This window comes from Orcinus orca, chromosome X, assembly GCF_937001465.1.
Source record: "Orcinus orca chromosome X, mOrcOrc1.1, whole genome shotgun sequence".
Lineage (NCBI taxonomy): Eukaryota > Metazoa > Chordata > Mammalia > Artiodactyla > Delphinidae > Orcinus > Orcinus orca.
The window spans coordinates 103293260-103313346 of NC_064580.1; the positions used below are offsets into that span (position 1 = coordinate 103293260).

Sequence of the window (20087 nt, forward strand, 5' to 3'; positions counted from 1 at the left end):
CAAAAGTTTTAATTTTGATGATATTCCATGCTGACAAGGATGAGAAAAGTGGACACGCTCATACATTATGAAGTGTAAATTGCTCTCTGAAGAACAATTTCACAGTATCAAAAGTTAAAAATACACATACCTTTTGATCCAGTAGCATCACCACTAGAACTTCACCCTGTAGCTATACTCACACTTGTACACAAAAATATATACGCAAGAATGTTTATCACAGCATTGTTTTAAGCAGTCCAAAGTGGGAAACAACCAAAGTGACCATCAAAAGGGTAATCCTCCCATGACTCTGATTCTATATCACGGGAGAATTATCTGTCCCTGGGCTCCTTTCCACTAGTGCAGATAATCAATTGAGAGCCTACTGTACGTTTTCAGTCTAGCCTTCCAGCCAGGGAAGCATGTCAGTTGATAATCAAACCTTTATAAATCAATGCTGACATTTTTGATGGGAGTTTGTGGGTGGAGGGGAGGGGGGATCTGATCAGCAGACCCAGAGAAAAGAGCAAGAATGCCGCGGAGAGGCAAGCAGAGACTGCCCTCCTCATAGCTCGCCTTGGGGTCTCGATGTGTCTGACTCAAGTACCATCAGGTTGGATTAAGTAGATTCTGGAGCCCCCTCCCTACACTGGATCTGTCCTGCTCCCAGAAACAGTCAAGCTGCCATTGCTGTTTCATGGATGGGCTCCAGGCCCATCGTGTGCTGCCCTCTAGCCGTTAAGCCCCTGATGCTTCTCTGGAGCTAGAGAGGGGTGACCACAGGCTCTGAGGTTAAGGTGAATTTGAGAGGTCACCCACTGAGAGTGACTGAGGCCTTTGGAAAGCAAAAGCTTCCAAACCACAGGGAGAGCTGACAGGGTCCTGGTGTCAAGATGGCTTGAGACCCTCTCACTGAGAAGTCCTATGGTTCCCCACAGGGTACGTTCATTCTCGCTGCAATGAGGAATAAACCTAGCTTGTTCAACAGCAGGTGTGTTGCAGGTGGGCTTTGGCTGAAAGGTATCGACACTTTATTCAAGTCACTCAAACTCTATGAGCCAATATCATAATTCTACCTGAAGATGACAACCCCAGGCCCACACAATGCTCACTAATTACCACACACACATATACACACACATACACAAGTTCCATCTGGAGATCTGGACAGAGCAGAGGGGTAGGGAAATTCAGAAGGCCCTCAGAAATTCAGCGGGAGAACAGGAGAATTCCTTGGGCCAGGAGCAATTCACATCACTGGCGAGTCCCTGGGCCATCTTAATAAACATGGCAGCACCCCAGCCCCTGCCACTAAGAAACGCTTCTTAGACACTGGGGAAATAAACTACCTCTGAGCTTTAGAGAAGCCCATGGAAAAGAAGCCCATTTTCCAAAATGCCAGGCCACAGCAGGCTAACGTTGCCCCTGACCCACCACTGTCGGGGCAGAAGAAGAAAGGGGAATGATAACCAAAGAGAAAAATATGAAAGACAAAGGGAGAACAAAGAAAGAGGGCATCATGGCGGCATCTGCATCCCTGGAGCGCTAATAGAAACATTGGATCTAACTAACTTTTGAGTTTAAACTGTCTCAAATTCTTTCTGGCATACTTACCTTGTATCCCCGACTGCAGGCCCTGAGGACAGTAGAACCATCAGCTGAGCTACCTCCTCTTCCAAACAAAGCAACAACCACAACAAAACATATAAACCTCCCCTTGATTCGAAATCCTCTTCCTGTTACCACCCATTTCTCTGCCTCCCTTTAAAGCCAAACTCTGAAAGGTTATCTATACTTACTACCTTTATGTCTTCACTTCTTATTCTTTTGCACTCTCTCCAACAGGCCTTCCAAATCCAACTGCTTCCAAACCGCTCCACTAAAACTGCTCTCGTTCAATCCACCCATCTGTTACTTGACCTCCCAGCAGCATGTGACACTCCCTCTTTTTTGAATAATGTTATCACTTGCCTTTCTGAACATCACACTCCCTTCATTTTCCTCCTACCTCACTGGCTGTTTCTTCTCAACCTCCCTTGCTGTATCTTTCTCCTTTCCCTGTTTCTGAAATGTTGTAGCACCCGCGAGCTCTACCCTTGGCCCTTTTCTTTATCTACAGTCATTTCCTAGACCAGCGCCATTAAATAGAAATGTTAACGTGAACCACAATTGCAAGCCACGTAGGTAATTTTAAATTTTCTAGTAGCCACGTTCAAAAGAGCAAAAAGAAACAGGTGAAGTTACTTTTAATAATATATTTTACTTAGGTCAGTAGAACCAAAATATTATCATTTCAACATGTAATCATTATAAAAAATAGTATCAATGAGATATTCTATGTTCTTTTTATCATACTAAGCCTTTGAAATCTGGTTTGTATTTTTCACGTATAGCACATTTCTATTCGGACTTAGCCACGTTTCAACTGCTCGGTAGTCACATGGGTCTAGGGACTACCATATTCTAGATGATCTCATTCACACCTTATGAATACTATCTAGACACTGAACTCCAAAATTTCTATGTCTAGACTGGATCTCATCCCTGAACTCCATATTCCTATAGCCAACTGTCTATCCAACATCTCCACCTAACAGTGCATATCGGCCGATTGGGTCCCCTCACACTCACTCCTCCTGGGTTTTATGTGCTCTGGCCCCATGCCCACGTCCCCCCGACTGACCACCCATCCTGCTACCCTCCCACTTTCTCCTTGTGCTCCAGCCTCACTGGCCTTCTTGCTAATCCCCAACACAGCCAGCCCCTTTCAATCTCAGGGTCTTTGCATTTGCTGCTCCCCCTGCCCAGAGGGCTCTTTCCCCAGCTAGCTGCATGGCTGCCTCTTTTATAGCATTCAAGTCAGCTCAAAGGGTCCCTCCCAGAGAGGACCTCCATGATCATCCTAGTTAAAGTATCTAGTCTCTCTCCATCACATTATCCTTTACTAACATCTTCGTAGCACTCATCGATGTCTGAAATTATATTCTATATTAATTTAGTTACAGTCTCTTATCTGTCTCCTCTACTAGAATGTAAATTCCATTAGGGCAGGGGCCTTGTCCATTTTGTTCATCACTGGATCCCCCAGCACCTGGAATGGTACCTGGTACATCTGTCAGGCACCTGCTAAATGTTTGTTCAATGAATGCGTACATTCAGCGAAAGAAGGAGAAGTAACGTAAGAACCATCTTTGTGGTCAGAAATTTTTTAGAAGTCGAGGCATGCTACAGGACGCAAAGGAAGACTTGTCGTGGGGGGGCGGGAAGCTCCTTCCTTGCCAGCTTAGCAGGCCCTGCCTTCCCTCCCAGCAAGGTGGGCGCCTCTTGTCCTTGTCACAGAGAGCATACTCCCGGGTGTCCCGGACACGGGACTCCTGTGTGTGGAGCCCCACTCAGCTGGGCGAGGCCCAGATCCTCCTAGAGGAGGTTTCAGGAAGAGATACCACCACTGGCAAAACTTCTTTCCATTTACCCCAGGCTGACTTATTAACCAGAGCTCTGCTTCCCCAGTATCTCCTCACAGAGGACAAAAGACTGTATTTCTTTCATGTGTCTCATGGCTAATATAAGTTTAAAGTGAATTGGTTCCTTAATTATACCAGGGCTCTTTAATAGCGGCCTCGGCACTGCCTCCAGGCTGGTCTCTATTTTTATTTATGATATTTAGCAAAATGTCACCTCAGTGGTATCTCAAAAAAAAAGTCACAACGCTCTCTCTAAAATACCAATCTGACCATGAGCTTAGACTAGTTCACCGACATCCTGCTGCCTGCAGGACAAAAGCCAAGTTCTTCACAAAGTTCTCAGCGATCGGGTGCTCCCTGCCCCCCTCCCTTCTCCAGCAGTCCAACCCCATTCCCACCCTCATGGTTTGGTCTCCCAGAATCACCAGTCATTCCCTAAATACACCACATTCTTTTGCATTCTCTGTGCTCTGCACAGGCTGTTCACTTAGCCCGGAACCTCGCCTCCCTCAGCTCTACAACCTTGAAATCCTACACATTCTTCAAAATCCAGCTCAAAGGTTACCAGCCTTGCCTCACGCTCTCGCCCCTTGTACGTGCCCCTGTCATAGCTGATATCCCCTTGAAGACAAGGACCCCATTTCACGTATCTGGAGACCCCCAGCACCTAGCACGACACCAGGCATGTGGAAGGTTCTCACTGTGCATTTTTATGGATGGATGAATGCAGGAGTTGGGGGAGGCATGCAGTGACAAATAGGCATCAGTGGGGAAATGACCCCCTTGTTTAAACATACAGGGACAACCTAAGACACACTTGCAGCAAAAGACCCCTCTGCATGAAGTCGCATGAAAAAGCTGGCAAGCTGTGTAAGGAAAGAGGAAATAATGTACGTTTTTATCCAGTGAAGGATGAGGGGCCTCCAGAACCACTTCCAAAGAGGATAAAGTCCTGTACTAATGGTCATCAGGGAGTCTGGCCCAGCCGAGATATAAAGCTGCATTATCAGTCACTATGTAAATGCTTGCCTGCTCTCTCTAGGCCAACCTCAGGGGCTTAAGCCCCAGAACTGCCTTTTCCTTCTCAAACTGACTGAAGGACTGAACAAGGGCTCTAGGGGGGGAAAAAAAGCGAGAAAAACAAGGAAAAAGGCCTGTCTTCCAAGGTTATTGAAATGTTTTAACCACAGCGTGGTTCAGATTCAAGGATTCAGAAGACTTTGCTTGACAGATTTTCTGCCTTCCCAGAGTGGGGAATGCTAATGAGAAGCAGCTGGCCTCATTTTTAAAAAAAACAATCTGATAGGATGAAATGTTTTTCATAGAGTCTGTGGTAGGCAGATGGCCCCCAAGGTTGTTGCCTCCCTGGTCTGTATGCCCTGTACATCCCCTCCCCTTGAGTGTGGGCGGGCCTGGCCTAAACAGGTGAGCTCTTTGAAAAGAGGGTGTAGAGGTCAGATACAGAAGTCAGAGAGATTGAGAGCTGCAGCAGACACGCTCCTGTAGGCCTTGAAGGAACGAAGTACCGTGCTGTGGAGAGGACCAAGCGGCAGAGAATGGCAGTGGCTGACAGCAACCCTTGGTTGACAGCTATCAAGAAAGTAGGGACCTCGGGCTTCCCTGGTGGCGCAGTGGTTAAGAATCCGCCTGCCAGTGCGGGGGACACGGGTTCGAGCCCTGGTCCGGGAAGATCCCACATGCCGCGGAGCAACTAAGCCCGTGCGCCACAGCTACTGAGCCTATGCTCTAGAGCCCGCGAGCCACAACTACTGACCTCGCATGCCACAACTACTGAAGCCTGTGCGCCTAGAGCCCGTGCTCCACAACAAGAGAAGCCACTGCAATGAGAAGCCCGCGCACCGCAACGAAGAGTAGCCCCCACTCGCCACAACTAGAGAAAGTCCGCGTGCAGCAACAAAGACCCAACGCAGCCAAAAGTAAAATAAATAAATTTAAAAAAAGAAAGTAGGGGCCTCAAAGAAACTGTATTCTGCCAATAACCAGTCAGTTTCGAAGATAACCCTGAACCTCAGATGAGCCCTCAGCCCTGGCTCATCCACTGATTGCAGCCTTGTGAGGTCCTGTGCAGAGGACCCGCTAAACCATGCCTAGTCCCTTGACTCATGGAAACTGAGAGATAGTGAATTTGTGTGGTAAGACACTCAAATTTTTGTCATCTGTTACACAGCAATGAATAGGAATAGAATATGAATGCAAGCCCTATGGGCCCCAGCTCTAATTGAGAATGAAGCAAAAAGTGGGGCAGGTTTGGAGCTATGTAAGCTGCAACGCAGAACTTGGTAAGAGGCCCATGAGGGGACTGTTTGCAACCCTTCCCCAACCCATCCCGCCACAAACACTTCTTTATGAAGAACATAAGTTGCCACTCTCTCAAGTGGGTTATCGGCTGAGCAGGTTGGATAGACCTTGCCAAAATGTTAGAACAAACTAACCCCCTGAAGGCTCACCTTGTGTGACATGGCTTTCCCGACCTTCAAGAGAATATCTCCAACTCCTTTCAAATACGGCTATACTCTGTTCCCCCAACCAGGTGTGTGTGTTGTGTATCCACCAATCAGTGGATGAAGAACCTTGGAGCTGATCATTCCGAGGCATGACCCAGGGAGGGGGAGGGGAAGAACCCAGCTACTTCTAGAGGAAGTGTCTTTTGCAGGGATGCCAACTCATTGAGGAACCTGGGCTCCACCTGAAATGAAAGTATGAGAAAGGGCCCCCTTTCCCCTTACTAGTTGTAAAATAAGCTAACCTCTAGCAGAGCGTGATCACTCCCCCTTCTTCTTTTCCTTGTGTGGGGTTGGCGGGAGGACACCAGAGATTCACCCAGTTCTTGAAATGCAGTCCTCGGACTCCACGATGGAGACGGCTGCCCCTCAGATCACACAATGAGCTCCAGAACTCCCACCCCTCAAGCCACCAGTAATCAGAATGGCTCTGACGTGGACAGTCACCCCACTGACTGGCAGCATTCACTCGGGGTGGTAGGGCTGTGATGCCGACTTCCACCCAGGCTTTGACTACGTCCATGTACAAATCAGGGCTTTCCGAGGTCATTGGCATGATTGGCATTTCCACAGCAGGGGCCAGGAGCGGCAGCAGCTCTCAGCAGGCTCGAGGCCAACTAGTTAGCTCCAGGATGTCTGTTTGCTCATGCCCCTGGGTGCAGAGGTGAGTGCCCTCATGGGATACTGGACTTAGGAGAACAATCTTCATGGTCATCTATCTCTGTGTCTTTTTCTCTTCCAGCGCTTCCATTTAAAAGGGATCTGGGTAGTGTAGTCATTTTCACAATGTTGATTCTTCCAATCCAAGAACATGGTATATCTCTCCATCTGTTTATATCATCTTTAATTTCTTTCATCAGTGTCTTATAGTTTTCTGCATACAGGTCTTTTGTCTCCCTAAGTAGGTTTATTCCTAGATATTTTATTCTTTTTGTTGCAGTGGTAAATGGGAGTGTTTCCTTAATTTCTCTTTCAGATTTTTCATCATTAGTGTGTAGGAATGCAAGAGATTTCTGTGCATTAATTTTGAATCCTGTTACTTTACCAAATTTATTGATTAGCTCTAGTAGTTTTCTGGTAGCATCTTTAGGTCTCTCTATGTATAGTATCATGTCATCTGCAAACAGCGACAGCTTTACTTCTTCTCTTCCAATTTGGATTCCTTTTATTTCTTTTTCTTCTCTGATTGCTGTGGCTAAAACGTCCAAAACTATGTTGAATAAGAGTGGTGAGAGTGGGCAACCTTGTCTTGTTCCTGATCTTAGAGAAAGTGGTTTCAGTATTTCACCATTGAGAACAATGTTGGCAGTGGGTTTGTCATATATGGCCTTTATTATGTTGAGGTAAGTTCCCTCTATGCCCCCTTTCTGAAGAGTTTTTATCATAAATGGGTACTGAATTTTGTCAAAAGCTTTCTCTGCATCTATTGAGATGATCATATGGTTTTTCTCCTTCAATTTGTTAATATGGTGTATCACGTTGATAGATTTGCGTATATTGAAGAATCCTTGCATTCCTGGGATAAACCCCACTTGATCATGGTGTATGATCCTTTTAATGTGCTGTTGGATTCTGTTTGCTAGTATTTTGTTGATGATTTTTACATCCGTGTTCATCAGTGATATTGGCCTGTAGTTTTCTTTCTTTGTGACATCTTTGTCTGGTTTTGGTATCAGGGTGATGGTGGCCTCATAGAATGAGTTTGGAAGTGTTCCTCCCTCTGCTATATTTTGGCCTCAGAATGGGAGAAAATATTTGCAAATGAAACAACTGACAAAGGATTAATCTCCAAAATTACAAGCAGCTCATGCAGCTCACTATCAAAAAACAAACAACCCAATCCAAAAATGGGCAGAAGACCTAAATCGACCTTTCTCCAAAGAAGATATACAGATTGCCAACATACACATGAAAGGATGCGCAACATCACTAATCATTAGAGAAATGCAAATCAAAACCACAATGAGGTATCACCTCACACCAGTCAGAATGGCCATCATCAAAAAGTCTACAAACAATAAATGCTGGAGAGGGTGTGGAGAAAAGGGAACCCTCTTGCACTGTTGGTGGGAATGTAAATTGATACAGACACTATGGAGAACAGTATGGAGGTTCCTTAGAAAACTAAAAATAGAACTACCATATGACCCAGCAATCCCACTACTGGGCACATACCCTGAGAAAACCATAATTTAAAAAGAGTTATGTACCACAGTGTTTGCTGCAGCTCTATTTACAATAGCCAGGACATGGAAGCAATCTAAGTGTCCATCGACAGATGAATGGATAAAGAAGATGTGGCACATATATACAATGGAATATTACTCAGCCATAAAAAGAAACAAAATTGAGTTACTGGTAGTAAGGCGGATGGACCTAAAGTCTGTCATACAGAGTGAAGTAAGTCAGAAAGAGAAAAATACCGTATGCTAACATATATATGGAATGTAAAAAAAACAAAAATGGTTCTGAAGAACCTAGGGGCAGGACAGGAATAAAGACACAGACGTAGAGAATGGACTTGAGGACACGGGGAGGGGGAAGGGTAAGCTGGGACAAAGTGAGAGAGTGGCATCGACTTATATACACTACCAAATATAAAATAGATAGCTGGTGGGAAGCAGCCGCATAGCACAGGGAGATCAGCTCGGTGCTTTGTGACCACCTAGAGGGATGGGATAGGGAGGGCGGGAGGGAGGGAGACGCAAGAGGGAGGAGATATGGGGATATATGTATATGTATAGCTGATTCACTTTGTTATAAAGCAGAAAGTAACACACCATTGTAAAGCAATTATACTCCAATAAAGATGTTAAAAAAAATAAAAATAAAAGGGCTCTGGTTTTGCCTCCAGTTCTGCCTTCCCTTCCTCCTCACTGTACCTCACCCCTAAAGTAAACCAGGAGAAGCACAGAAAGGCCCAACTCATGCCACCCCTAACCCCTTAGATCTTCTGCTGGGGGCAGGGGTTAGTAATGCAGAGAACTTGTCCTCAAAGGTTCCTTCTTCCGTCTCCTTAGCGGCCTCAGAGCCTTGTTGATGGGGAGTCCTATTCTGTCTTGTCAATCCACATAGCCTCTAATTAAAAGCTCTGCTCTTTCACAGTCAAGGGCAATTCATATTACACAATTAATACAATGAATGAAATTGCTGAGTCCTAACTGTGCCAGCCTGGCACTGTGAAAATGGTTTTCCATGCATTATCTCATTGAATCTCGCAAGAGCCCTATGAGGTAGGCTTTGTTATTTCGTTTTTATTATTTTCAGCCCCATTTCCCAGATGAGGAAACCGAGTCTCACTGAAATTGGGTAATCTGGACAAGGCCATACAAGTAATCGAGCTAGGACTCAAATCCAGTTCTGGAGGATTTCAGAGCCCATGATTTGACCACTACACTCTGCTCCCTCCTTACTGGCAAAATCTGGTAAGTATTAAATGACCACTCACTCCTACCCCAAAGAATCTCATGCATTAGCCCATTACAGGATTTGAAAGCAGGATAACTCGCCAGGTCATTATCAGCCCCTAATATCTTTGCCAAAGATTTGTTGGTCATTTTAACGATAGAGAGTCCTGCTAAAAATGGCTCACTGGACACATATATTGTGATGAGAGATCACAAAATATTAAGAGGGGATAGGTCTATAGCATGGGCCCCTTGGGTGGCCAGGCTGAAGTGGGGTACCAGCAAGGGGCACGAGAAGCATGGGGACCCTGAGAGACTCAAGGAAGAGCCAGAATTGAGGTGAGGGGCCCTGAGAATAGATGTCACAGCTTTAAGTGCATGTTGGATGCCAAGAGCTCTAGACCCAAGCTCTCCACCAGCTCTCAAGTCCATCCCAAGCAGAGTATGTCTGAGGGTTTTTGTTTTATCCTGTATTTGTTGTGGTTGCTGTTATCACTGCTCCCAGCAGGCAACAAGCCATCAGTTGGGTGTGGGGGGAAAATCTCCAAGGAGGGAAAAAAGGCAAAAGAAGAAGAAAAGAAGTTGGTGGCACTGAGGCAGGCTGTGACTTCTACGTGGCGGGAGACGCAGGGGAGATAAAGGAGGAAGAGAACTCAGCCACAAGAATGTGTCCCCCTTTCTGTTTGGATTAAAAAAAAAATCCCACAAGGACTCAGAGGCAAAAAATATACACATCAATTTTCACTGCAAAGTAAAGGAGCTGTTACAGTGGAGGATTCCTGGACTGAATGTCAATATGACATAGTGTGAGTGTGTTTCCTGTTTGGTAATTGCAATCATTGTTGCTTTTGTTGTGGTCATACATTTACAATGCTTGGTGTCAGTCTATTTATCTCTTGTAAAAATAAAGTACAGTATCTGTGTAAAAAATAAATAAATAAATAAATAACAATTCCTTATGATGCAAAAAAAAAAAAAAAAGAATGTGACCCCAGCCCAAGCTGAACTATCTGTGACTTTCGTGAAGCCAGCTTGTACTTTTGGGGTCTTATCTAAGGTCCTTTAGCCCACAGGGAGGGAGGGGGCCAGAGAGGTAGTCACCTCATGGTTATGATGAATAGCCTTTGGTCTCCCAGTTCCAGGCTGAAATAGAGAGAGGTCTCAGAGTGAACTGCGTCACCCCAGGGAGGGGGCGGGCAGAAGAAAGGATGTGCCACTGTCGCCAAGGGGCCCAGGCCCACGGAAATAAACGTGCCTCCAAGAATCTGAGAGCCCTGGCCAAACTCAGTCAAGGTCATGTTTAGGGGTCTTTAAATCCTCAGATTTCCTTAGCCCTTAACCCCACAGACAGCCCTGCCACAGGGCAAAGAAGCAGCTGTTTATCTGGAGCTACAGGAAGAGTTTTCCAAAGGTTCTCTGGTCCCCAGATCTCCCCTTTCTCCATGGCCTAAAATACCCACCATTAGAATTAGGACCATTAGAGTTAGAACCCACCATTAGAACCAGACAGCAAAGTCAGAATATTATTTCCCAGGGCCTCTCTCTTTGCACCCCAAAATCTTCATGCAGACCTACTATATACTGAGTCCTGTTTTAGGGGCCATGGAGACAATGACAAAATAAAACAGTTAACATTTACTGGGCATTTAATATGTGCAGATACTAAAGTGTTTTGCATACACCATCTCATTTAATTCTCAGAACAATCCTGTGCAGTAGGTACTATTTATTTTCACTCCTCCCCCACTTGGTAGATGAGGAAACCGAAAGGCTAAGTAACTGCCCGGGGTCACACGCAAGTACCTGGTGAGGGCAGGATTTAAACTGAGGTAGTTTGACTCCAGAGCCCATTAAGTGCTATGCTAAACCAACCCACTCCCTGATCACGAGGAAAAAGATACACATGAAAAATTGAGAGCAGTGCTCGATTGGGAATCAGAAGGCCTGGGTCCTGATTGTGCCCTTCCTACAGATTATCCTTGTGGCCTTGCCCCAGACATAGCTCCTCGCTGGGCCTCAGTTCCTGTATTTGTGTTCTTCTGTTGTTGTTGTTGTTGCTGTTGTTTTTTGACCACACTGTGTGGCTTGTGGAATCTTAGTTCCCCAACCAGGGATCGAACCCACACCCCCTGCAGTGGAAGCATGAAGTCTTAACCACTGGACCACTGGGGAAGTCCAGTTCCTGCATTTGTAAAATGAGGAGGTGAGAGAAACTTGTCGTGTGCTCTCTTATGATATTTTAGGACAAGTATTCATTTTAAGATGAGGACTCAAAGGCTAAACTCTTGGGTACTGACTCCATATAGGAGGGGTCTGCAGGGCCCAAGAGTCATGGCACAGGAAGCCAGAGTGTGTGTTGCATGCATGCGTGTGGTACAGGGGACCGGGAAGCAGAAATGAGGCAGAGCGCCAAGGTTAAGCCGGAGAAGTGTGTCCAAAGCATATCACGAAGCTGAGCTGGGCAGGGTGTAGCAAAGCAGGGCTAGAACACTGAGATCTAGCTGTAAATGAGGTCAAGGAAGAGGGAAGGTGAGAGTGAAGGGGAGCCTCAGATGGGAGGATTGGGGGATGGGAGGCAGCACAGCCACAGGAGGTTCTGGAGGGCGCTTGTGTTGGCGGCTCCATTTAAAGCGAAAGGGACTGGAAGGGGCCACTCCGTGTAGGCTGGAGTCACAGTGAAAGGCCTGGGAGGAGAAGCCCGCCTTCAGAAGGGCCATTTGCTGGGCAGAAAAGTTTGACAGCTTGCGGCCTGAAGCACTGAGTGTCAGCATAGGTGAGCTGGGGATGAGGGCAGAAAGGGCAGGTGACAGCCACAAACCCTGAGTGACCAGGAAGAGCCTGAGGACTCTGGCCCGGAACGATGCGCTTGGGGCACTGAGGCTTGGGTGATACCTGGCTCACCTACATCCCTTCTGCCCAAGGTCAAGTCTGCTCTCACACCTGACTCTCATACCTCTTTGGTCCAGTGCCTGCAAAAGAAGCCAGAAGCTTCTGGAGAAATATTGACAAGCCACAGGAAGGAGATTCCAGGACAAGGGACACCAGATAGCAGCGGACTGGAAAATGGAGTGTCCCAGGGCCTGGGGATAGACAGGACACCAAGAGGGTGAAGAAAGAGGGCCCACAGCTGGGCCAGGCTAGATGGCAGCTGGTAGGGGAGGAGAGAAAGGCCCAGACTGCCAAGGGCAGAAAGGAGATTCCTGGTTCCCTCCTGTGCTCACTGCAGGCCGCAGAAGCAGAGGGGATCCCCATGCACAGCACTCAGGGCACCCTCACACTCATTCCCTCATTCAGCTGCCGTCACTCCCGGCAGGGAAGGGCAAAGGATCTCCACTTTGAAGAAGTCAGTGATGTGTGCCAGGCCCTTCCCACCCGGGTAACAACGTCATAGGAAAAGAAAAGTGGCAGTGAGACCCAGGAAGGAAGAAAGCTACCAGGCTTCCTTCAACTTTAAAGTGTGAGAATCCCTAGTCAGAATGGCCTGGGGACAAAAAAAGCCACCCTGGGAGCAGTGCCCAGGAGGGTTGCTTACATGGCGGTGCGAGGTGGCCGGCCCCTCCCCAGGCTGGACACTGCTCTGTGGTCCACTTGAGAGTGAGAGGGAAGCACGCAGCCAGCATCTGAGGAATGCATGAGATAATGCATGAAAAATAGCACAGCACCTGGTACAAAGTAAGTGCTCAAGAAATAGTGGGGGTGGGGGAGGAGGGATAAATTAGGAGATAGGGATTAGCAGAAACACACTACTATGTATAAAATAGATAAACAACAAGGACCTGTTGTATAGCACAGGGAACTATATTCAATATCTTGTAAAAACCTACAATCGAAAAGAATCTGAGGGGCCTCCCTGGCAGTCCAGTGGTTAAGACTCCGTGCTTCCAATGCAGGGGGCACGGGTCCAATCCCTGGTCAGGGAGCTAAGATCCCACAAGCTGCGTGGCATGGCCAAAAATAAATAAATAAAAATTTTTTTAAAAGAATCTGAAAAAAAAAGAATCTGAAAAAGAATATATATATATATATATATATATATATCTGAATCACTCTGCTGTACACCTGAAACTAACACAGCTTTGTAAAATCAACTATATTTCAATTTAAAAAAAGAAAAGAAATAGCAGGGTTTCTAAAACTACTAGTACAGATATGGACAATGGTGCGAAAAATGGGTTCGAGGAGGAAGGCTGTAAGTCACCAGCCTGCGTGACAACCACTGATTCCGGGGACCTCACCCCCAGGGATTCTGATTCTTCCATTGGGGCGGGGCCCAGAGATCTGTACGTTCCGTAAGTTCCCGGGTGATGCTGAGGTACACAGTCCAAACACCCCGCTTTAAGGAGACCCTGCTATAAATCATGTTGGCTACTGGGCCTGGCTGGAACAGAAAAGCTGAAATGGGATCCGTAAGAAATGGATGTGGTGGTGAAGAAAAAGCAACTCGAATGACATCTAGAGAGAAGTGTGGCCGCAAAGGAAGGCATTTTGTTTTTCTAATGAACGTCTCTAAGACTTGAACCTCCAATGAGTCCTAGAGCAGCTGATGGAGAGTTGACACCCCAGCCCTGCTATGAATTAGCTGTGAGGCCTCGGGCACACTGAGTCCTCCCTCTGAGCTGCAGTTTCCTCACCTAAGAAGTAAGGGATTGGGCTGGACTTGGATCTAGGGGTCCTGTTAGCCCAGGCATTCCAGGGTCTTATGATTCATCGAGACCATCAAAGTTCCCAGTCCATCCCTAGAGAAGCCAGATTTTGAAGAGACCCCCTATAAGCCTTGCTTGAGTTGGCCATCAGGGGACCAGCCTGTTGATATTTTCAGAAAATGCTCCTACTTTTAGCTTGTTTAGAAACCTAAGTTCTTTTTCCCATTTAAAAAAATGCACAGGGTCGCAGGAGATTTGATTTAAAATTCACCATTCATTTTTTCTTCACCTTTGAAAGAAATTAAAAAAAATTTTTTTTTCAGATCAGGAGTTCATCCCTATCAGAGAATTAATATCTCAGAGTTTCCTTCAATTCTGAATAAGCAAACATAGGCCATTTCTACATGAAATAAGGTCTTCAGATCATTGACATTTGGCTTCGGAAACCACAGGCACAGAAGGAACAGACACTCTTCACAAGTAAAAGTAAAATTATGTCCTTCAAAAACTGAAGATGAAGGTTTAGTGGGGATTTTTTTCCATCTCATTCCCTTAAAGGGCTTCTAAAGACCCCCTCCAAGTATCACAAATGAATAGTGAACTAATCCGGAAACCTCTGTTCATATGTTTTATGCAAACCCAGGAGAGTAGACTTTTCCTGCCTTACCTACTGGGCTCTGCTCAAAATGTGAACAGGCAGATATGACTGGGTTCCCAGGACCCTTTCTGTTCCCTAACCTCCATGGGGCTCAGAAGAGTCTCCCTCTGACTTACTTTCCTCTCCATTCTTCCAGAACAGTTGGGCTTATGGAAAGGGGAGATTTGGATGCAATAAGGAAGGGGAAGTAACCATGACCCACAGCTTACAGGATGAGCTGGTCGCTGGGCCATGAGGCCCCCGGGATAGGCATAATGACCTTGTCAATGTGAAAATGTAACATGACTTTATCAATCTTCAGTAGAATCTTTTCTGAAATACAGTGCCTACCATTTGTTGCTTTTTTCCTATCCATATCTAGACTTTCCCACGTCTGTATCTCTTCTTTTTCTTTTTTCTTCTTTCCATTCCTCATTTTGAACATCCACTGTATATGCTATAGTAGATACTGAATTGTATTGTTATAATGTGTTCATAACAAGGAATAGAGTTCCAAATGTTCAAATAAGATGTATACACTGTTTTATGTTTCAACTTTTTAAAAAATTCAAGCAAGTTGCTTTAACAATATGGGGCCCTTTGTTTATTTTTTCCCGTTTAGCCTTGGCCCCAGTAGATGACACCCTTCCCCTCCCTATCAGGCTCTGAGTTCTTTGAGGGCTAGAACATCAAACTAATAAAGATCCCAACAAGCTGTGTGACCTTGGAAAAGTCATATAATTTTTTCATACCTCAGTTTCTTTATCCACAAAATGAACCTGTCTGGGGACAGAACTGGGGGGATGGAGGGAGTAGGTGGGATGAAGGAGTTATTGATGTCACAGTATCATGTCTTTGTGCAGTGTTCTTGAGTCTCTGATCCAGTAGTTTCTGATCCAGTAGTTCCTTTGTCACAGAAAGAGAAATATGGCATCTTGACCTTCTGAGGAGGAAGCATGATGTAGTTGCAAAAGGATTAGGCTACGGAGTGGGGCAAATCTAGGTGTGAATCCTGGCTCTTGCCAATGACTAGCCTGTGATCTTGGGCAAGTCACTAAACTTCAGAAATGAAATTTCCTCATCTGTCTAGTGGGGCTAAGAGTACCTTCAGCATAGGCTAACTGTGAGGACTCATTCACTTAATAACTGTTTGTTGAGCACCTACTATGTGCTGAGAAGAAATCAGAATAGTGCTCAAAAAAGAGAAGGGCCCGCTCTCACAGACAGTTTGGTGAACTAACTCACATAAAGCTCTTGGCATGAGGCGTAGCACATAGTAAGCTCTCAATACATGGTAGCTACTATCATTGTTACCCTCCCTTCTCCATGGAAGGCTGTCCTTCCCCTGGTGTTAATGACCTATGTCCCCCTATGTCTTCATTGGTTTCCCAAAAACAGGGGATGAGACTCCCTGTGTTATCCACACTCTCTCCAGCAGCCAGCCCTCTGGAGACCAGCAGTGTCGTCAAATGGCTCTGTGCACTGGGGCCTGGGGCCTGGGGCTGTGTGAAGACAAAGCCAACTGCATCCAGCTTGTGTCCTTTGCTCGTTAGCTGTCACTGGGTCAAGTGGCCACAGATATGGCTTGAGTTTAAATTCCAAATTCCTGGAAAACCCACTGTCCCCAGAAAGCCTCTCTCTGGGCACACAGAGTATGCCTGGTGACTTCTCTCAGGGGAACTCCTGAGCCCAGGCGAGGCTGTTCAGGCTCCTCATTTACACTGTATCGTGACTAACTCAGAGCACTGTGCTTTATCCTTCATCCTAGTCCATCCCTAAACAGTTCAGACTGCTCTTAGTAGCACAGCAAGGAGAATCCTTTCCCCCTTTCCTCTTCTCAAGAAAGATCTAAACAGTTCTTCCAGGCCACCAGCAGAAAACTCTCATTTTCCTTTTCCCTCTCAGAAGAACAAAGACGGGATTATGAGTCATTAGTTGGTTCCAAGTTGTTCTTTTTTTATCAACATTAGGCGGCAAGGGAACTCACATTTACCAAGGGCAACCTATGTGCCTGTCAGTTACCTGATTGAATCCTTGTGACAACCCTGTGAGGTAGGAGTCATTCTCTCCATTTTACAGATGAGACAACTGAGGCCCAGGAAGGCTCTGGCAGTCACCCATGGCCACACAGCTAGTAAGTAGCATTGTGAGGATTCAAGCCCATGTCTGACTCCAAAGCCCCACGCTCATTTCTCTATATGGTGCCAAATACGTTCAGCAATTGTACGTGTGTATCTCTCAGGCCAGACACTATGCCGGGTGGCTGAGTCCTGGGGCAGCGTGGCCTTCGATAGCACACCGTAAGCTGCTGTGAGGTGCCCTCTTCTCTCCTTTTGGGCCAGATGCCTTGCTCCTTCATTAGCAGCCTGGGGGCCAGGCTGGTCCATACGCTGCTCTGGTTTCCCAACCCCAAACGCCAAACTTCCACGTATCCTTAAAGTGGTACCTGGGATCTCCCGCCACATTACTGGCTGGGTGTCAGACAGAGGAGGGCCTGACACTGTGAAGAGCTCCTAACTTCTGCTGCTCTCCAATACAACCTCCCCGATTCAGGCGCTCCCATTCCGAACTTAAGATGGTTCTACCGAGGCAGAACTTTTGCACCATATCTAAACAAAAGCACACTTGTGTGCAAACTTATAACATAAACCTTATACTTATAGACGGCCTTGTGCTCTTCAAAGAACTTCCACATCCATTTGACCGTCCAGACAATTCTGACATAAACAGGGAAGCGACATTATTATTTTTATTATTCCCATTTTACAGATAAGAAAACCAAGGCCCCAAAAAGGCATGGGGACACGTCTATGGTAATGCTGTGAGAGCTGAGTGTTAGGGCTCTGCTTCTGAAGTGACCTTTAAATAATACCCCAGGGGAGGACACATTTGTAAGCCCTGCGGAAGCCCTATTTACGGGATGACAATTACTATATTAATCATAAATCTCTGGCAATAGTTACTAACATCTCTCAAACGCTTACTGTGCGGGGCACTGCACTACATGCTTCATTTCTCATGCATTATTTCTCAGTGGATACCATAATCCTTCGAGGACTAGGTCCCATTATTACCCCCATTTTACAGCTGAGGAAACTGGGGCTCAGAAGGCTTAGAGGAACATACACAAGGAAGCTAGGAAGTGGTAGACAGGGGACCCAAGCCCAGGACTGTCTGATCCCAGAACCACGCTCCACTAGACTATAGCGCCTCTCAAGTTGAGTCCAATATGGAAGCCACTAGCCACATGGGGTTATTTAACTTTAAACTCATTAAAGTGAAATGAAATTAAAATCTCAGTTCCTCGGTCACATTGGGTGCACCACATTTGCTCAATAGCCATGCGTGGCTAGTGGCTATGGCACTGGACAGCACAGATAGAGGACATTTCCATCACCACAGAAACTGCTCTAAACACTTAAGGGTGGTCCTCCTCAGACTTCTACTTTGGTAAAATGCTATTCATTGAAGGCGGGGTTTCTCAATCCTGACACTATTGACATTTGGGGCTAGATGCCAGTAGCACACCTTCCCCCTAGTTTTGATGACTGGACAAGTCTTCAGATATTGCCAACCATCCCCTGGGGGAGCCAAATTGCTCCCCACACCTCTGCTAAGAACCTCTGGGTTAAGGTTAGCGTATGTATTTGAAGAATCAAATGGCAAATCTTATCATTACCTTACCTTAGCCTCCTGAAAACAAGCTATTTCACTGACACTCATTTTTTTCTAGTGAATCACAGTCTATACGGTAATTTGCAGTGAATGAGTGGGTTTAAAAGCTATTGAAGATTTCATGAAAGAGCAAGGCCATTTAATGAAGCAGGTTGAGTGTGAAGATGCCAAGAAGGGATCACTACAATGTACTGTACGATTAGTTCCTCCAATGTGCTCTCCATTAACCATAACCATGAAATTGCCAAGGAAGGATAAGAAATGAATTGGTTTAAAAAGTTCAAGGAATGTCAGCATAGAAAATCAATGAGGAAACCACAGGAGCAATCACATCACATACCGCATTTTGGCTACTAATTTCCAGAAATAACAAAATATTGTGCCACTTGAGAAACTGGTGAAAGAATCCCCAAAATGCTAAAGGTGGCCCAACAGAATATGGGCTTTCAAGGGATTCAAAAGAAACTAGTGAAAACACTCCCATACAAAGTGCTGAAATTTTGGTTACGGATGAAATAATATACTTTTCCACATTTTTCATACAACAAATGGAACACTCCTTAGAAAGCTGCTAAAGACCAAATGGAATTTGTCAACTGCATCTTCAGAGAAATCTCTGAAAGCTTTTATAACCATTCCCTCCTAAATGAATTTTCACAAAGAGTTCAATATTTTAATGATGTTATAGTCAAAGGAGACAAAGTTCCGGTAAACCAGTAAATATGGCAAGTAGTTTATTCAAGAACTTTCCAGAGAGCCGGCTTTCTCCCCACCTCCCCAGCAAAGGGTGAGGCTGGGGGCCTAGGGTGGCACCTCCTGGGTACGCACCTGCCACCCCATGGCTCCCTTATCACGCTCATGAATGGACAGTGCCTCAGACAGATGCCACAGGGTGAACGCAGGTTAGCAAAATGCAGTAGCCAGTCTGGGTCCCTTGCCAGGGGAACTGGAGTTAATAGCTTTTCTTCTAAAACTAGAAGAAGCCAAAAAATGGAAGAAGGGAAGGCGAGAAGGATGCAAAGTGCCACAGGGGTCTCTAGTGACCACATTAAACACTCTTAATAACAGTAAGGAGTGGAGGTTGGGTCTGAGCTGGCAGGCTGAGTGCATGCAGCTACGTGCACATTTCTGGTGCTTTCTGCTAGTCCGTATTTGCCTTCCCCAGCTGGAAGGTCAAATGGAGCCAGGCTTCAGGTTCATCATAGCTCCCCGGATGCAGGTCGGCCTCGGGTTCAGGAGAACAGATTGCAGGTGGGAGGGGAGATAGCCCTGAAACCGTCAGCCACTGGAAGGACCTGGGGGTGTGTCTCCTCCAGCAACTGGGTGCCAGGGGGCTACCCAGGGCCAAGAAAGAACGCAGGGGCCCCCTGACTACCAACAACTGGAATTCAGAAGAAGTCAATATGTGTGTCCTCTGATCTCAAATAGGCTGCACTGCTCTGCGGGGCATCAGGAAGGTTCTGCAGCCAAGGGGAGAAGACTGACACACCCATTACAATAGTTCTTCCCTGGTTGGGGGCCAGGGGCTTGTGGCAGAAGCGCTCAGCCTCAGCTTCCTGCATCCTGTTCTTAGAGCAGAAGAAGCTGACCGGCATGATGTGAGGGACCCACCAACCTGCAAACTCCCCCAGATGACCCCCGAGCATCAGAGTGACACAAGTGCATCCAGGTCATATCGAAATGCACATCGTCTGGAGTAATCCGTCCAGGCCCACTAACCTAGCACCCATCGGCCAGTCTGGCCAAGAGCCAGCCCC

The 20087-nt window shown here is 46.2% G+C and overlaps 2 protein-coding genes across 2 annotated transcripts in view; one reads left to right on the plus strand and one right to left on the minus strand.

Moving 5' to 3' along the window:
- KIAA1210 (KIAA1210 ortholog) overlaps positions 1–1856 on the minus strand; it is a 37428-nt gene extending 35572 nt beyond the window's left edge. Inside the window, exon 1 of the mRNA XM_049704531.1 lies at positions 1785–1856. The gene's annotated coding sequence lies outside the window, so the exon portion shown is untranslated. The remainder of the gene's footprint in view (positions 1–1784) is intronic.
- LONRF3 (LON peptidase N-terminal domain and ring finger 3) overlaps positions 1–20087 on the plus strand; it is a 204328-nt gene that overhangs the window by 117998 nt on the left and 66243 nt on the right. The gene's annotated exons all lie outside the window — the stretch shown is intronic.